Source organism: Ambystoma mexicanum, chromosome 4q (assembly GCF_040938575.1).
Source record: "Ambystoma mexicanum isolate Mex_15411 chromosome 4q, UKY_AmexF1_1, whole genome shotgun sequence".
NCBI classification, from domain to species: Eukaryota; Metazoa; Chordata; class Amphibia; order Caudata; family Ambystomatidae; genus Ambystoma; species Ambystoma mexicanum.
In genome coordinates this window covers 493,940,401-493,958,675 of record NC_090928.1, presented here as the reverse complement: position 1 = coordinate 493,958,675, position 18,275 = coordinate 493,940,401, and the positions used below count along the sequence as shown (strand labels likewise).

At 49.3% G+C, this 18,275-nt stretch overlaps 1 protein-coding gene across 1 annotated transcript in view; it reads right to left on the bottom strand.

The window, feature by feature from the left end:
• The window catches only part of PNPT1 (polyribonucleotide nucleotidyltransferase 1), a 1,336,943-nt gene that overhangs the window by 659,312 nt on the left and 659,356 nt on the right, over positions 1 to 18,275 (bottom strand). The gene's annotated exons all lie outside the window — the stretch shown is intronic.

Sequence of the window (18,275 nt, the reverse complement as noted above, 5' to 3'; positions counted from 1 at the left end):
AGCAGTGCAAGTTTGTGTAAATCTTGGGAGGGGATGTCTACTAAATTAAGAGCCCTCCGGATATTATCTCCCGTAGACCTATGTGTTACGAAACCTGTCTGGTGTGGGACGATTAGCTTGGGCAGGACAGTTGCTAGACGAATCGCCAAGATTTTAGAGAAAATGTTTGCGTCGATGTTGAGTAAGGGGACAGGTCTATATGAGCTATTGTCTTTAGGATCTTTACCATGCTTAAGCTAAAGCACCGTTATGGACTCTTGCATGGTTGGGGTGATGACACCCGAGGCCCCAAATGAGTTAAAGAGGGATGTTAGCGGTGCCACTAGTTGGGGCGGAATACCTTATAGAATCGGGTGGTAAAGCTGTCTGGGCCCGGGGCTCTTGATTTTAGGGCTCGAATGGCTGCCTCTACCTCGTCACTGTGATTGGGCGTCCAATTTAATTCTGTCTGACTCTTCAAGCTGTGGGAGAGCGGCGTTTCGTAGATATCGCCGCTGCTCCGCTGTGTCCCGTGGTGTTGTCGACATCGTGTCCATGAGGTGGGACGCTGCTATTTGTAGCTTGTCCTTTTCCCCATATTGGGTCTTGCTTTGTAGGTCACGTAGGCACACCATCGTATTCCTCCTTCGAGCTTTCGCCAATTTCTCTACCAAGAGTTGATTTGCTCCATTGTTCCTGGCATAGTAACTTTGCTTGGTTTTCACCAGTAAGTGCACAGTGTCCTCCGCAAGATGGGCTTCCAGTTTTCTCCTGGCGAGTTGCCTGATGAGGTTTTGGGGACCAGCCTTTCTGTTTATGGGAGGTTTCGGCTGTTTGAACTGCTTCCTCGAGGAGGGAATTCCCACCTATGGGTGGGAATGGGTGGTGCGGAGGTAATGTGTTGAATGATGGGTGTGCCCTGAATAGAGGATGTTGGCTGCTTTGTATGAAAAAAAACTGTTGTAAACAAAAGGACTACCACTTTCTGAAACATGTTTGCGCTAGTAATGCAGATTTTCATTTCTTCTGAGCATGCAATGGACACTTGGTATGGAGCTCTTTCCTTTTATTAGAATGGTCACCATTTGTGTCGACCTTAACCAAGTTCAGCAGTGGTCCCCGTGAGCACAGGCAGGGTCCCCATCCTTTCCTAGGAGTCAAAGTTGTAACGCAGGCCACCCAGAGGTCAAGGACAGTCAGCAGTGATGTCGCTGACCTTGGGCGCCCGTCTCCCATGTGGGTAGATCGTCCCAAATTCAGCAGTGGTCCCACAGAGCCACGGCAGGGATGCCCATTCCTTCTTGGAGGGGAAAACTAACGCAGACCAGCCAGAGCTGTAGGATGGTCAGAGGTGATGGTCCTACCCTTGGGCACCCGTCTCCCTTGTTGGTCGACTGCTCCCAAGTTCAGCAGCGGTCCCAGTGAGGCCTGGCAGGGTCCCCATCCCTTCTGAGTGAAGAGCAGTAACGCAGCCTAGCCAGAGGTTCAGGATAGTCGAGGAGTGATGTCCCCGGCCTTTGGTACCTGTCTCCCATGGTGGTCGACTATCCCGTCACCCACTCCGGCCTGTCCCCCCCACAAGTCCAGCAACATTCCAAGTGAGCCCCGGCAGGGTCCCCATCCTTTCCCAGGGGGGGCAAAGCTGTAATGCAGGTGACCCATAAGTCCAGGACAGTTGGGGGTGATGTGCCTGGCCTTGGGTGCCTGTATCCTATGTGGATCAACCGTCCCCAAGTCCAGCGACGGTCCTAGGGAGCCCTGGCAGGTTCCCCATCCATCCCTGGAGGGGAAAGCTGTAACGCTGCCCAGCCAGAGGTCTAGGATGGTTTGGGGTGATGTGCCTGGCTTTGGACGCCTGTCTCCCTTGTTGGTCGACCGCCCCAAGTTCAGCAGTGGTCCCAGGGAGCCCGGCAGTGTCCCCATCCCTTCTCAGAGTGTAGAGCTGTAAAGCAGCCTAGCCAGAGCTTCAGGAAGGTCTAGGGTTATGGTCCCTCGCCTGGCCGCTGGTTTCTGTTGTTGGACGACAGTCCCCAAATGCAGCGGCAGTCGAAGGGACACCCAGCAGGGTGCCAATCCCTCCCCGGGTGGGAAAACCTGTAATGCCGGCCAGCCAGAATTTCGGGTTGGTTGGGGGCGATGACCCTGGACTTTGGTGCCTGTCTGACCTCTTTCCGCGCAAGTCAGACCTCTGGATTCCCATGGGCGTCTTTTCAGAAATGCATGGGGTTCCTCATTTTCCTTGGTGGCTGCGACACCCCAAGCCCAAATCTGCAGGTTGTCCACAAAGCCAAATCCAGTCTTACCCAAGGCATTTGATGTATCAGAGGTTTGGCCTTATCCCTTTGCACCTAGGTAGGTGCACCTCCACATGTGAGGAACAGTTTTCGTCGGGACACCTGTGGGAATGTAGGACATTTGTTTTCTCTTAATTTTCATACATTTGCTACTGCACTTTGTTACACAACCCTTTCATTTCCCAAATGTGACCTACATTTAAATCGCTGCTTTAGGCACTGTACGCTTTTGTAACCTGCACAAGTCACCTACGCCTCAAAAGGTCTGCCTGTTCTCTTTCAAAAAATGTATGCTTGCCATTCCTCACCACATTTGTTTTCCCTATTTACACATGTTAAGTACATCTGTTTAGGCAGTCAGCATAAAAATCCTGTGTACCATGGCTCAGTTTTTAGGCTTATGGTATTGCTTGTTTTGTGAAACATCACGAACAATGTGTTATTTCCTAACTGGAAGAGTCGGGGGGAATGTAGCAGTGCATTGCTTTTCAATATTCATAGAAGCCATTACTTTACAGGTCCAACCATGTCCAGTACATACCTTTTTTATCTGTCATTTTTCAAATTTTTACCAAAACTATGGGAATTTTCCCTACACAGTTGCTGCCCGACCTGCACAAATCACCACAACCTAAACTTGGAATTGGTCTACTTTTCAGAAACGTATGCCTTTGTCTTCCCATTCAGCTTTCCTACCCTCCTCTTCCATTCTGCCCACACATGTCCCATTGGAAAAAAAGGGAAAATAGCCTACTTCTCATAAAACTGATGGTAAACTTATAAACATATGATTTTGTTTACACTCAACCTGTTCTTGCAAGCCTGGTTGCATTGGCAGTTCAATTTTATCCTTTGTACAGAACATTTCAAACAACTCAGACATTCACTAAAAGATTCAAAAAATCTAGCCTCGGTCTCTCAACACTATTGGCCATTTTGGTCGCTATGCTCCCTGGTACTTTAGGATCAATTACTATGTTCATGTCAGATTGTTGGTACCATCCAAGAAGGCACTCTCCCTTTTCAGACACATACACTGTTGCCTTAGTCTGTCTATTTCACCACTGCAGCGTGGCCACAAAACACCCAACAATGCCAATGTGGACACCCTCATACGCACTCGCCATGTTTGGCGGCATAAAACTAGTCTGGGTGAATTTATTTGGCAATAATTCTCTGTTGATAATCATATAATCCGATCTCGAGTCAATCAACACCATTTACTACAATCACACCATGAGGTTTCCTGTCTACAACTCTTGCAGGACCCACCTCACTCACTGACCAGCAACTGCCCACAACGTCTTCTTCTGAGTGATCATTTCCTACCACTTTACACTCCCCCAGATCAGATATTTCTCTAACCCCCCCCTTTGTTGAAAATGATGGCAGAACCTAAAAAAATGCCTTCTTCCACATTGCCCACACGTCACCTTATGAGCGGAACATTCTACATCACGGGCAAAATGAGGTGTTCCCAAACCAATAAACATTAACATTTGAGACGAGAATACCCCTGTGCACAATATTTATTTTCCCCTGGAACAGCACTCTTAGAAAGCGGTTTCTTCATACCTCACCCCTTTTCGCTGCAAAAGTACTCTACTTATGTCTTTGCGTTTCAACAACAGAAATATTCTTCTTTAGTTCCTTCCGCTCTAGCTCTTTCACACAACATGTGTTCAATCCTTTTTGCGAGGTCCAACACCACCTCTAGGGTGGGGTCTCCTTTAGCCCGTATCTCTTCCCTTATTTTGTTTTCCTTTACTTTCAACATAAACTGGTCCCCAATCCTCTCCAAAATGACACTTATTTGCCAGTTCCCCGAGTGCAGTCAAAAAGTCCTCTATAGATTCTTTGGCTGCCTGGTCCCTAGTGGAGAAAAAATATATCTGCAAAACGATGGCAATCTTTTTTTCATTATGTAAATCCATCTTCAGGATTATCTTGTATGAATTAAGCACGGTCTCACCTTCTCCAACCCCTGACGTTGCCGGCTGTAAATCAGGAGGACTTCTGAAAATCTGTCTGCCCTCATGCCCCAATGAGTGCATAAGGAGAGCTTTTCCCCGTTATAATGCTAAAACCAGGCACAAGAATCGCCAATACATAATCCAAAAAGTCCTCCTGCCAAGCACTCCACTTAATAGCTGGTTCCCCAGGATTCATTGTGGACACCTAACCCACTCTCTTTCTCCTGATACTAAGCCTTGACCACTCTCCACGCTTAACTTGATTGGGTTTGGCTAACCTCTCAGGAGTTCGTTCACCTGTTCACTATAACTAGGGTGGCTTCCTAAAATCTGTCCTCAAGGCCAGATTCTAGAAATCCATCCTAACAAGCCCCACAAGCCATGTCCAGGATAGATTGCTTCGTGAATGTGTGAAGCGATGACCGAGTCGCAACGTGGCACACCTTCCTCACTGGCAGCCCCTTTGCAGAGCAGAAGAGGTTGTTGCGCCATTAGTGAAGTGTGCCCTGATAACCTCAAGCAGTTCCTCTCCTGCCTGTTCATAGCATTCAGCGATGCAGAGGACTATCCAGCAGAAAATAGTCTGTTTAGTCACCACAAGTCCTTTCCTTGACAGAGAAGGAAATGAACAACTGAAATCAGCTGTCCTGGCTATATAAAACTTCACACCCTCTTTGGGTCGACCCTGTACAGCCTCTCCTCTTCCTTAGAAAGGTGAGGTGGTGCATAGAAATCCGGTAATTCAGTGACCTGTGATATTACGAAACCACCTAACGTAAGAATTTTGGACGCACTTTCAGTAAGACTTTTTCCCTGAAGAATGACAAAAATTGCGATTTGAAGGAATGAGCCTGCAGCTCGTTTATACATTCTGCCGACGTGTTGGCCATCAAGAAGGTAGTCTTTAGAGCAAACAACTTTATGGAGGTGGCCATTCAGAAATTAGCCCATAACCGGGATCGAAAAGAAAGAACCTTGATCCAGAGACCTCTTAGACGAAGCACAAAGCCAGGAAATAGCCTTTGACCGTGCCTGTCTGTAGGCCCGAAGAGGTCAAAGAAAGCAGAAATTCCATCACTGTGTTAGTGAGACAAGATAGGGTCCACATTGTGATCCCTACCTACACTGCATCTCAAACCTTACCCCTTGCACTGGTAAAGGTACCTAGTGGAAGGCCTACGTGCAGCCAGTAACACATCAAGCACCAGGCATTGCATCTCAGCCTCTCAAGAGCCACGCATCCAGATTGAGAGACTCCAGGTTCAGGTGGAGCACCCGACCTTCAGGCTGGTATAGGAGATCCAGCCCCTGAGGAAGCCAGCGAGGTGGACAAACTACCATTTCCTGAGAGTCCAGGTACCAGGTGCTCTTCGCCCAGCACAGGGATATCAAGATCATGGTGGCCCAGAACCTTCAAGCTCCCGAGAACCCACAGGATGACAAGTATTGGGGGAAATGCATAATAGAGGTCGAACACACACGCCACTAGGAATGCGTCTCCCAATGTCCTCCTTGCAGGGAATTCCTTTGAGCAGAACTGCCTGAATTTCGTGTTGGCTCTCGTGGCAAACGGGTCCACCGATAGGGTTCCCCACTAGGCGAAGATCTCTGCAATGAAAACCGAGCATATAACCCACTCGAGAAGCAGTCCTCAGCCTACTCAAAGCATCCACCAACCTGTACTGTGCTCCTGCCAGATGGGCTGCAGAAGTTGAGATTTTGTTCTCCAACAGCCAGAACCATAGTAACATGGCCTCCTTTCATAGAGGCAGAGAATATACTCCACCCCACCCCCCGTTTGTTGAGGTAATGCATGGCCACTGTGTTGTCCATCAAAATAAGGACATGCTTCCCCCTGAAGGATGGTGCAAAGGCCACCAGGTTTAGCCTGATTGCTTGCAAATATAGCCTGTTGATGTGCTAATGGCGCTCCACTGGAGACCAAAGGCTGTTCACTTGAAGATCCCCTGCAGTAAGCTCCCTATCCCTTTAGAGACAAATCTATGACCGCCTGTGCTTTGGGCCACAGTTGCCAAAAGGGTTCCCTGCCTACTGGCCCACTACTAGAGGACCTTGGCCATTGACTTCGGCACTCTGAGGAGATCCTTCATGTTGTTGAAGTACTGGGACCATTGATACCCCAAATGCCATTGAAGGGACCGCAACTGCAGCCTGGACGCTAGCACCTGAAAATTGCCTCTGTCCTTGGGAGTGGGGGGTGGTGGGGGCAGGGGGGAGAAGGAGAGGGGGTGGTGGAGCAGCCCCCACCCGTTTGTCGAGGATTGCTCTGATGAATTGGAGATTCTGTGTTGGTGTGACATAGGACTTCTGGAAATTCAGGGAGAACACAGGCGCCAGATCTCCTGAAGTGATCTACCAACACCGCCATCAGCTTGGTGAAAACCCTGGGAGTCGAGGTTAGGCCAAAAGGGAGCACACTGAACGGATAGTGCATGTCCCAAATGATGAACCTCAGGAGCAGCCTGTGCTTTTGATGGACCGGCACATGGAAATAGGCATCCTGAAGGTCCAGCTACACCAACCAGCCCTGGAAACGCAGAGGCTGGAGAATTTCCCTCACCGTCAGAGTCTTTCCTCAGGTACCTGTTCAAGGCCCCGAGGTCCAGGATGGGATGGAGCCCTTCCTCTTTCTTGGGTATCAAGAAATAGCTTGAGTACCAGCCCGACCCCCTCATTTTGGGTGGTACCTCCTCCACTGCACCCTTTAACAGCAGAGCTTTCAGCTATTCCATGAGATTCTTTTCCGGTTGCTGGAGAGGGGGTGGTGGTCTTTTCAGGAAGGGGAAAGCAATATCCCTATCTGACCAGTTGCAAGGCACAGACACCAGGTTATCTTTTTCCACCTGATGCTCAGGGACCCTCACTCCAACCAGGGAAACATGTGGGGAGGTAGCGGGCACCTCCACCCCTGCCGGGACACCTAAAACGCATGTGGCCCGGTTTGGCCTGCAGTAGTTGAGGCTTCCTTCCAAAAGGAACATAGCGGCTGTAACCTCTGCCACTAGAACCAAAGGTGAAAGATTGTTTTGGCTGCCCAAAGACGTCACAACAGGGTTTGATTCCTTAAGCCATTCTAGAGATACATTGGTCTTTGGTCCGAATGGGTGCTCACCATCAAAGGTCATATCAAGCAACTTCACTTGTACATTCAGGCAGAACTCTGAACTGTGGAGATATGCTTGCCTTCCTGAGCACCGCGGACATCCCTATGGAACAGCAAAAGCAGTTAACTGTGTCAAGGCCCGACTGAGGGGCTTGACAACACTTCCTTCCGATCGTTGACCATATCGAAAAATTTCTCTCTCACCTCTCCTTTTGGCAGTTCGCCCACTGCCTCTGCCATCTGTTAGGCAAAAACCTGTGCAGTTCCCTCTGGGACCACTGCAAAAGATTTAGGACTACAGTGTTTGGCAGTAAACCCACTTGGTAGCAGTCTGTACCACACAGATTAACTTGGTAGCTGTGGCTGAGCAGTCAGACTTCCCTCAAGAAGAGTTAGGCAGTATACAGAGTATTCACAATAGGTCAAGAGAACACAGTAGAACAAGTAAACACTGACCAGGGCTAGGTGTAAAAGAGATATAATTATTTATTTAAAACCACATCTACAAAAAACACACAGGCACTAATAGTAATCAATTCTAAAACACGGTGACTAAAAGATATACACTCCCTTAAAAGAATATTAGACAAGTCTTAAGTAAAGCCCCACTTATTTTCAGACAGCGGTGAGCGCTTAACGTAGATGGCACTCTAATAGTTTGTTTTAAAAAGGGAGAGAAGAGCAGAGAACAAGTTGAAACAGATCCCAACACTTATCAGAACATAACAAGAGAGGAAGGCAAAATAAAACCGTGAAGTTAGAGTTCAAGAGGCCGGATCCACTTTCAGAGGATCCAAACGAAATGTGTCCAAGGTCACACGGTTGCAGTGCCCAAAAGTCTTGTAAACGTTCAAAAAGGAGTTGGACCAAAGAAAGGGACCAGTTAGAGGGTCAAGGCGGCCAGCCCAGTCCAGAAGGTTAAGGGGTTATTATTACCTTGTAGCAATCTTTAGAAAGGGAGGCCTGGCGGACACGGTACCTTAAAGTGGTGAGAACGCTCCAGCGGGGGCAGTTCCTGGCAGCGGGTGCAAGTCGGTGCTTCGTCGGGAGGGAAGAGAGGGTCTCGTCGTGGAGGAAGACAGGAGTCTGTTGCACGGCCAGGGAAGAAACCAGCCGCAGAGTTTCTCAGGTACAAGAGCGGTCCGGTGATTCGCGGTTCAGGGGTGAGTGGCTATCCAGCTGCCGGGGTGCTTGGCACGGCAGTTCGACCACAAACTGGGCTGGGGTGCGAAGAAAGAAAGGTAAACTGGTTGTGCCCACCAGTCAGGGGAAGAAGCCTCTCCAGCCGGGAGATCTTCTCTGTCGTTGGGAAGTGGTGAGTCGGTTCTGCAGGGCTCCACCGGTGGTGTCGTCGTGGTAGGTCGGCTCAGCTTCTCCCTCGTCGGATTCTCAGGTCCTGTGGCGACTTCTGAAGTTCCAGTCCCCAAAGCCCTGCTTTTATGCAGAAAACCCCCATTCACTCAGCCTAGCTGTCACTCAAACATGCTAAGTGGTTGGGCCAATCACACAAGAGTGCGACCTGAGTTACCAAGATAACTTGGTCCAGGGTGCCTAAACCCCCTCCCACACCCCCTGTGGTACCCAGACAGAGTGGCACCACTTTTGGAGGCTTCTGTGGAGAAGCCCGCCAAAAAGTGGAACAAAGGGCTCGACTTGGGTTGGAGTCACAGAAGAGAACACAAACGCCATTTTAGAATCGAGTCTTGGCAAAAAATATCAACCGGAGAATTAATATTAATTAAATAAACCAGCGGTATGTTCGAGGCCATGAGAAATAATTAAAGTTGGTAGTCTCGAACAATGGGAAAATCCCATAGGAAAATATTTGCGGTCGAATATAAAGAGTAGTTTCCACTGCCACCAGCCAAAACTCGATCAGGGGGGGCGGAGACGTGCCCCCTCGACTAACAGACCCCGGGGCAATCGAATTGCCCCGACAAGTACGTCCACAATATGATGGTTTGTACTGGTTTCTGTTAATAATTTGGGACTAGTAAAGCCAATGGTGACTTTACATGCCCTGGGAGACAGTAGTCAGTCCCAGGGTATGGAGTCTATGGTGGGGTGTGTCACTATGACACCCCTGTGTTACTGCACGGAGGGTGCTGTGTAACACATAGGAAAAACACATGAGACCCTATGGAGTAAAGGACCCCATAGCCCATAAAACACATTACCAATCAAAGAAATACCATGAATCATGTCCAAGAGTGGGAGAAGAAAGAAAAAAAAAATATATATATATATAAAAGTCTCACTCTTGGCAGGAGGAAAAAAAAACAAACTCCAGAAATCCAGCAAAGCTGCTGGGGGACTCACTAGGTTAGGAAATTCAGCCTAAAGAGAGAATTCTCCCCAACACCATCGTCCTCCAGAAGATGTGAAAACATTAGGCAAAAGTATAACTGGCATGAATTGACTTTAGCACCATACTACCCAATGTGATCATCATCTTGGTTAGTGCGTAATTTCTTTAGGACTCCCTGTCCGTCCGTAACAAGGTCCGAGGCGGACCATGCGGGTTGTGAACTAACCATGGCAGCCTGGAGCACAGCCGCCCATGGCCAGCTTGTACTTTGTTAGCTCGGCATCAACTGCAGGCATGGAACCCGGTCGTTGCCATAATGCCCATTTGGGCTCAGAGGTAGCTGCATTGAAGGGCAACACCTTTTAAGACTGAGGACACTTATAGTGGATGTCCCTCAAGTCATAGGACGGCAGAGGCTCGGCTGAGGCGCCAAGGCCCAAAGCCAGTAACACCCTCTTGAATGTTTCTCTATATTGGCAATTGTAATGGGTGTGGTATGGCATCGTATTGCTTATTTGTAAGCGCCTATACACAAAGCAAGTGTTTCAAAATGCTCAAGGAGGGAGGGAACAAGGGGAAAAAACAACAGTCATTCAGAGCCCTTGAATTTCACAACGATACAAGTCTGCAAGGGCAGAGTGGGTGCATGGAACAAGTGCATATAGTACAATTAATGGTATAGATAAAAGCAAATAGGTCTGACGACGATTCTGCAGTTTTTCCGAGTGCATTGAGACACCACCATGCAAGGAGGGGAGACAAGGAAAAAACTGATTGTTGCTCTTCAAGGCATGGTGCATTCAGATCGTGCAAGTGCGCAGACAGGTGCAGGGGGGGGGCAATGCGGAAGTGGGGGGAGGGGACCAGGTGCGCCCATTCAGTCAGAAGCTGGGGTAAGTGCCGAGAAATGCCACTCTCATGGGTCAATGACCAAGTGCAGTAACGAAGAGGCAAGTGCAAGTCCCAGAGGCAAGTGCGAGAAGACTGGCGAGGGTGCCAGGGACCTTTGAGACAGAGGTACACCAGGAAGGCAGTCAGTAGGCTTCGTGGAAAAGGAGGGAGAGAGGGATAGAACTGAGAGAAAGGTTAGCAGGGTAGAGGGAGAGAGAAGGAAGAAGAGAAGAGGAATGCCTTAAGGAGTTTCTGGAAGTTAAGGAGATCAGGCTCAAGACAGAATGCAGTAGGAAGGCTATTCCAGAGGGAGGCCCTTGCAGAGGATAAGATCTCCCTCCAAATCTCTGGTGGGAGAACCGTCTCACTCGCAGAAGGTTGGAGGTAGATGAGCGGAGGGCTCGGGAAGGACAATATGTAGGTAGGCAATGTTGCAGATAGGTAGGTCCCAGAAAGCCTTGTGGACAATGCAGAGGGTCTTGAACTTGATCCTTGCAGCCACAGGGAGCAAGTGGAGGGATTTCAGTGCCAGAGAAATGCAGTCCCTGGGCTTGAGGGCAAGGATAAGTCTTGTGTTTTTTTTGTTCTGGATGAGTTGCAGAGAGCGTAGAGCAGAGGCAGGGAGATTGAGAAAGAGGTTGTTGCAGTAGTCCAGCCTTGAGAGAACCAGGGCTCTGCAGACAGTGAGCTGCTGGGGGAAGGTGAGAAAAAGAAGATTACCTCTGAGGAGGTGGAGCTGGTAGTTGAACTTTTTAGAGATGTCTGAAAATTGAGTGGAGAAGGAGAGTGTGGAGTCGAAGATGACCCCACGGTTTCTTGCCTCGCAGGTGGGGGCGGGCGCAGGTCCAAGGGAGTGAGAGTGGGAAAGCGGGAGCAGTGGTCCCAATGCAAACGGTCTCAGTCTTACTGGCGTTGAGGCAGAGGACGTTTGCAGCACACCATAACTGAATTGCGTACAGCCAGCCAGATATAAGCGAGGTAGAGGAGGTGGCTGAGGGTAACCTGAAGAAGAGTTGCGTGTCATCCACATAACACTGGAAGTTAGAGATGAAAGTGGCAATCACACTTGCAAGGGCAGCCATGTTGACATTGAGGAACCAGGAAGTGATAGTAGAGAGAAAGGACCCATGTTCCACCTGCGATGGGAGGTCAGAAAGGAAGGAGGTTAACCACGCCAGAGCCTGACCTGCGATTCCCAGGGTGTCATACAGACTTGTAATCAGGATGTTGTGGTTTACCATGTCAAAGGCAGAGGAGAGACAAGAATGAGGACAGAGGGAGTGTTAGTGTCGAGATTTGAGAGCAGGTCTTCACAGGTGTTCAGAAGAGTAGTTTGCGTGTCTCTGGATGCTCTAAAGCCAGACTGATGGTCATGGAAGCACCAGCAGTTTCAGTGTGGAGGGCGAGCTCAGAGATAGCTAGCTTCTCCAGGAGTTTGCCCAGGAAAAGCAGTGATAGAAATAGGGCGGTAGTTTGCCGGAATGGAGGGGTCGGCAGAGGGTTTCTTAAGTAGAGGGTGCACAAGGGAGTTCTTAAGAGAAGTTGTGAAAAATCTAGGGGCAAAAGAGATTGCAGAGATCAGCCAAGGCTGGAGCGAGAGAGTCAATGTTGTTCTTAATAGTTTTGGAGGGTCAGGGTTCCACCTATTTGGAAGAAGCTTACAAAGACTGGACTTGTCTGGCGACCTGATCAGGTTTGATGGGAGTAAGAGAAGAGAGGGGCAAAGGGAGGCTCCAGAGTTGTTGGTGAATGAGGTGGTGTGGAGAGAGAGCGAGGAAAGGATGTCTTGGGTTTCTGAGGTGAAGTGTGCAGCCAGGGCCGAGCAAAGGTCCTGGGTGGGTGTGACAGAAGAGGCTGCTGCAGGATTGGCCAGTTCCTTACAGACTTTGAAAAGTTTGGCAGTGTTTGATGTATCGGAGATGCAGGCTTGAATAAAGACTTTTCTTGGTGTGGATGCAGAGTCAATATTGCCTTTGAAGGCGGCAGCAGGCCAGTTTGTCAGACGGTCCGCCCGACGAATTCCATTTGTGCTCAGCAGCCCTACACTTGTGTTTAAGGGCAGCCAGATCTGAGTCATACCAAGAGTTACACTTTTTGGAAGGCTTTAGGCAAAGCCTCATGACAGGGGCAAGAGTATCAAAGGGGTTAGAGATAGAGAGATTGAAGTCAGCGAGGGCTGTGTCAGGGTGGGTGTCAGACACCGGAGTAGGAGGTGGAAAGTAGGTTAAGGCAAAGGCAGCCGCAGTCACTCTTTTCATGGGTCTGGTGACAGACCAAGTGGCTGCGCCGGGTGTGCCGATGCGAGAGGAGAGCTTCAAGTGTGATGAGAGCAGAGTGGTCCAACCAGGAGATAGAGGTTGTAAGAGGGATAGCAAGGGATGTCGGTAGAGATGCATCCAAAGTGTGGCCTGCTGTGTGAGTGGAGCCAGAGGGTAAAATGGAGAGGGAGAGAGAATCGCATAGATTGCGGAAGGATACTGAGGAGTCCGGAAAGTCCAGATGGATGTTGAGATAACCAGCAGGAGGAGTTGAGTGGAGGAGGAAAGTAGAAGGAGGCCAGGTCAGCCCATTTCGATAGGAAGAGAGTGGACTGTCCTGGTGGCCGATAGAAAGTGGCCATAAGGAGAGAAGATTTAGTAGAGAGCGAGAACCTGCAGACTAGGCACTCAGAGGAATAGGCCTGAGTAGGGATGATGGACACATTCTGGGAAGATCAGGGCCACTCACCCTCCTGTCCCCTTGGGCCTGGGAACAGACAGGATCTTGCATCCGTCAGGGAGGAATGTGTGAAAGCTTGTGAAAGCTGTCCTTGATGGTGAGCACATCAAGATCCATGAGTTCAAGGAGGTTCCAGATGTCAGACGAGTGTTTGACAGCAGAGCGAGAGTTAAGCGTTGCAATATGGAGCAGCTGGCGATCTTTGAAGGTCTTCTGGGGGGCTGGGGGGGAGTTGGCTGGGCAGGGGCGCAGGTGACTGTGGTCCCCCCAAAGGGTGGCAGAGGAGCCAGCGGGATAGTGGAAGGTGGCGGAGGAGCCAATGCTGACAAGGGAGCCGGGACAGTGAGGAAAGGCGAGGGAGCCTGTGCGGAGCAGGGCACAGTGGACAAGGGAGCCTGTGCAGAGGAGGAGGAAGGCCCAGGTAGGCAAGGGAGCTTGTGCAGGGGGAGTGGTAAGGTTTGAGAGGCGAGGTAGGAGCCTGTCAAAGAGGAGAAGGTTGGGTTGAGGACCCTGAACCATGATGGTTCCATTCCGATAAGACATTAATGATGACCCTGGAAATGGCCAAGAGGTTAAGGAGGACCTCTCAGCGGGTGCCACCGTTAATGGGAGAAGAGAGAAAGGCGACCATGTGGAGAGTCCACAAGTCAGGTGAGGGAACGACAAAGAGGAGGTCTGTGAATCTCTCTGGCGGAAGCCGTGACATAGGTGTCTGCAATAGGAAAGCCTGGGTTGGAGCCCAGTATGTCCTTAAGTTTCTTCCGGACAGATTTAGTGATAGGAAAGGAATAGCAAATAGAGAAGCAGTTAGATAGGAGAGATAGATAGCGACATGGTAGCTGCAGTGGTGAGGACGACACTTACCAGGCCGATGTACTGAGGCACAAGACGGGGGAGGCGGGACACAGGGGGTGGGTAACAATGGGTAGGGGTGAGGCACAGAGGAGAAGGTAGGACGTACTCACAGCAAATGCTATTTTTAAAGATAGTAAATTAACAGTTGTGCACCCAGCAAAAAGCAATTTTATTTAAAAATGGTAACAGCAAGTACACATATGTGTTTGATTTTAGCTAAAGCAGCATTAAACAATGCAGCATGGTACAAGGGTAAACAGAAGCACCCAAATTCGTAAAACAACCCGCCCCAAAAACCTTTCTAGATGCAGCAACACTGAGGTTAGTTAAGAAAATGGAGAATACAGCATTGGCAAGGCCTCAGGAGAGTTAGTATTGGTAGAACAGCCAAACTCACATCATTATTGCAGGGATCATGGGAGGCCTTTGATCCAGAGAGCCTGTCCAGGAATTAGTTTGGTGGACGGAAAATAGAGTTCTACGCGGCCCAGGCAGGTACAGATAGGCTCCTTAGAAAGTGGACCTTTGAAACAGGGGCTGGCTATTCGTCTTCCGGCTCCTGTTTGACTTGAAATGGAGAAGAAAGGCTAATCAGAGTGAGGCAGAGGCATGGGTCTAGGGAGCCGCTTGTTGCATATCGAGGTCAGGTGATGTATCAAGGGCAAGTGGATCAGCCTGGTCCATGAAGAAGTCAACACTTGTCTCCCACTCCCATTGGCTCCATTCCAAAAGTGAATGGATCCCCATCCTTGGCAAAGATGGTCCTCATTGACTCAAAGAATGTGTCTTGATTCCAGTAGGAAGGACAGATTAATCATCAATGGACATCTCAAGGGCTGTTGGTGCCGTGGTCGGCTTCGAGAGCATGGACGACGGGCCCGAGGGTTTAAGACCTGATGCAGCAATCTTGGTGCTGGCATCTCCAGCACACCTGGTGCCTGAATCGCCTGTGGCCTGGGCCATACATGCTGCTGTTTTCTCAAACAGCTGAAGCATTTGGATTTTAAACGCTTCCCACTCCTCTCTGGGAACCCTTATTCAGGTATGACTTACCCCTGTCCTCCGGCAAATCAGAGTCGAGTCTGCATCAAATTCTTTTTTCCTGCTGACGACGAATAATGGGACTTCTACATGAATTACAACTTCTTTTTCGCCTTCTTGCGATGTCTGCCCTTCTCAGGCATGGGACCTTCGGTATCAAAACCCGAGAACCTGCAGGCCGATCGAGCTGGAGACTTTGAAGGGGGTGTGAGAAACCTGAAGGTGTCTAACCCACTAGTCCCCGGTGATCTGTCATCCAGGTGGCCAGGAGGACACAGCCATCGCTTTTGGATCCAGTTCCTGGGGGTGGACCAGTACGGAATAATCACCTGGATGAGGGGTCTTCAAGGATTGGGAGTGAGACACCAGATGGTGAGATGCGGTATCCCCTTCCCTGTAACACCTTTTCCCCATCCTACCATGTAGGATACTTAGGAACTCAACCCCTGCCTCCTTTCCTGACACAAACACTTCCTCACGGACAGCTCACTGTGAGCGAAAACGGACTAACACAAGAGCCGTATACCTGACATTTCCCAATACAATGGTCATGCAATTACAGATCCTTACACACACCTGACTTCCATCACAAGCCCCCCACATAGATGAAAAGCGGAGAATGAAAGCACACTCTGAGCAAGGCAAAGCACACGAGGAAACAGCAGTTCCAAGATGGCAGTTTAATACGAGGAGAAAGATGGCAAGACCAAAAAGGGTTGCAAGGAGGGAAGTGCCCTTGACCTTTTCAGACCGTTACTTTCGTGAACCTTGGAAAATAAGAAACCTGGGACTAAAGCTGAAGAAACCTGCATTGTGTGTCTGAGTTACCTGGGGCTCTCCCGTGTCGATAACCAAGGCGAGGAGGAGCATTTGCCGCTGTGGTCCTGTCCTTGGCTCCTACAACAAAGCAGTGATAGTAAAGATAGCGCAGCCAGTGAGTCGGAGAGACCGATACCAGACCAGCCTGTGTAAGAACCAAGGTTGCAAGCGGTCATTGTATGAAGAAATCTAAAGAGAATAGTGTGTGAAACGTATGTGACGAGCGACGTGAATATAACTGAAACCCAGAGGAGTGATTGAACTTTGGAGGCCAAGAACGATACCATAGACAGAGTGGTCCGGTGCCACGTGGGTGCTCATTCCAAGGTCTCTGTTCGGTATCCAACTGGTTAGCAACTGTGAGAAGGGAATTTTGAGATTGAAGTGGTCCTGCAATGGGTCAAGCTAAACCCTGTGCACATTTGAAAGTCTTCGATAGTTTGATGCAAACTGAAATTGGTCAGAGCCTGGCTGAGGGGGAACCGGGATGAACCATGAGTCACCAGAGAAAGACTATTCTCTGAACACTGTAAAAAGGAGGATCTGAGCCCAGAAGAGGGGAATCCACAGTAACGATCGCGATATAAAAAGGGAGCTGACCCCAGCTGAGGGGGATCCAGGGCGAATCACCTGAATTGAGTACTTCTAAGAGGAAAGGAACTTTGTGTTTTGATAAATCAGGCCCTCTGAATCAAGAGACTTTGATAAGCAAAGAGACTTGGGCACATAGGGCCCTGATGCTGGTAATGGAACTGTATCCTTGTGCTGAAGAAGCCAGAGTTTCTGCTTTGCTCGAGTGAACTGCCTTGTCCCGTGCTGAAAACGTGGGGAAGGGAGGCCAACGGCCTGAACATTGGGACATATTATTTTGTGAACACTTTCTTTTTCATGAACACTACCCCACACTATTTTTATTTAGCAATAAGGATTGGCAATAGTTTCTTATTATAGGCACTTTTATTTTGACGAGACTCCACTAGGACTGCATTATTATTTGATGGTCGTAGATTGCTCCCATCTGTAGATTTAGGATTAGATAGGCGTTTATCATACCTTTGTTGAAGTTCAATAAACATAATTGAACTGTGGGCACTTGTGTCTGTCTTACTGTTGATAATATGCCTTCCTTACAGCTGGTGCCTGAGCGTTAATTTAGTTCATTAGTCCCCGAGGGCCGTTGGGTTTATGTGCTGACAGGAACTGCACTACTCTACCTTGGTCTGAGACACCACGCACAAATGTGTGGGCGATGGGACATATTTGAGATGCGAATCCTTGCAGCGTTTGAACCCCGATGGTTTAGGAACTGACATATTGGCGTCACAAATACAAAAAGGTTCAGTCACAATAAGTTAATGTTCCTAACAGCGCACTGACCTTGCAGACAAAAGGAAATGAGGTATGTGGAGGCGTAGTGATGCGATATATGTACCCCCAATGTCACATCTGGAGGCTATGAGTGGCACGGTCGAAGCACGATGGGGTAGCAGGTCAATGCCAAGTCGCACTTTGCCCCCTGTTAAAACCTTTTCATAGCAGATGGAGCCAGATGGAATGTCTATCAGATGAGGAATCTGCGAGAGAATTATTATGGTATTTATTGAGCGCGGACCTGGCTTCGAGAAGCGGCAGAGCGCTTTACAGAGGTATACAAGACAGATGCATAACAGAGCACTTTACAGGAGCTATACAACCGTACAGATGCATAACGGAGAGCTTTTCGGAGGTAAAAACTGAACAGATATATAGCGGGCGTTGGATACAGAGGAAGTGTACAGCTGTACCGGGTGGTGGGGAGGAGAGGGGCGAGCAGTGTCTAACGAGTCAGGTGGTACGAGGGGCGATGTGGTGGGTCTCAAGTTATTTTCTGAATTGTAGGAGTGTGGGGGCGAATCCGATGCTGACTGGAAGGAGGCTCCATAGTTTTGGGGCGTAGGCAGAGAAGGCTTGTTTTCTGGTCCTCTCCTTTTTGCAGCAGCAGATTTCAAGTCTGCACATGGCCTGGCTTCTAGTAGTGCGCTGTCCACCAGAGATGCTGAGTTTCTCTGTAATGTAGCTGGGTGACTTGAGCGTGACTGCCTTATAGAAGATGCAGCAAGACTTGAAGGTGATTTGTGCGTGCAGTGGGAGCCAGTGAATGTCAATGAGGGCTGGGGTTGATGTGGTTTTATCTGCATAGACCCTTGATGAGGCGTATTGGCACATGTAGGACACTTCTCAGGGGCACAAGGAAGGACGACGGGAGGCCTTCGAGGAGTGCATTGCCACCCCCA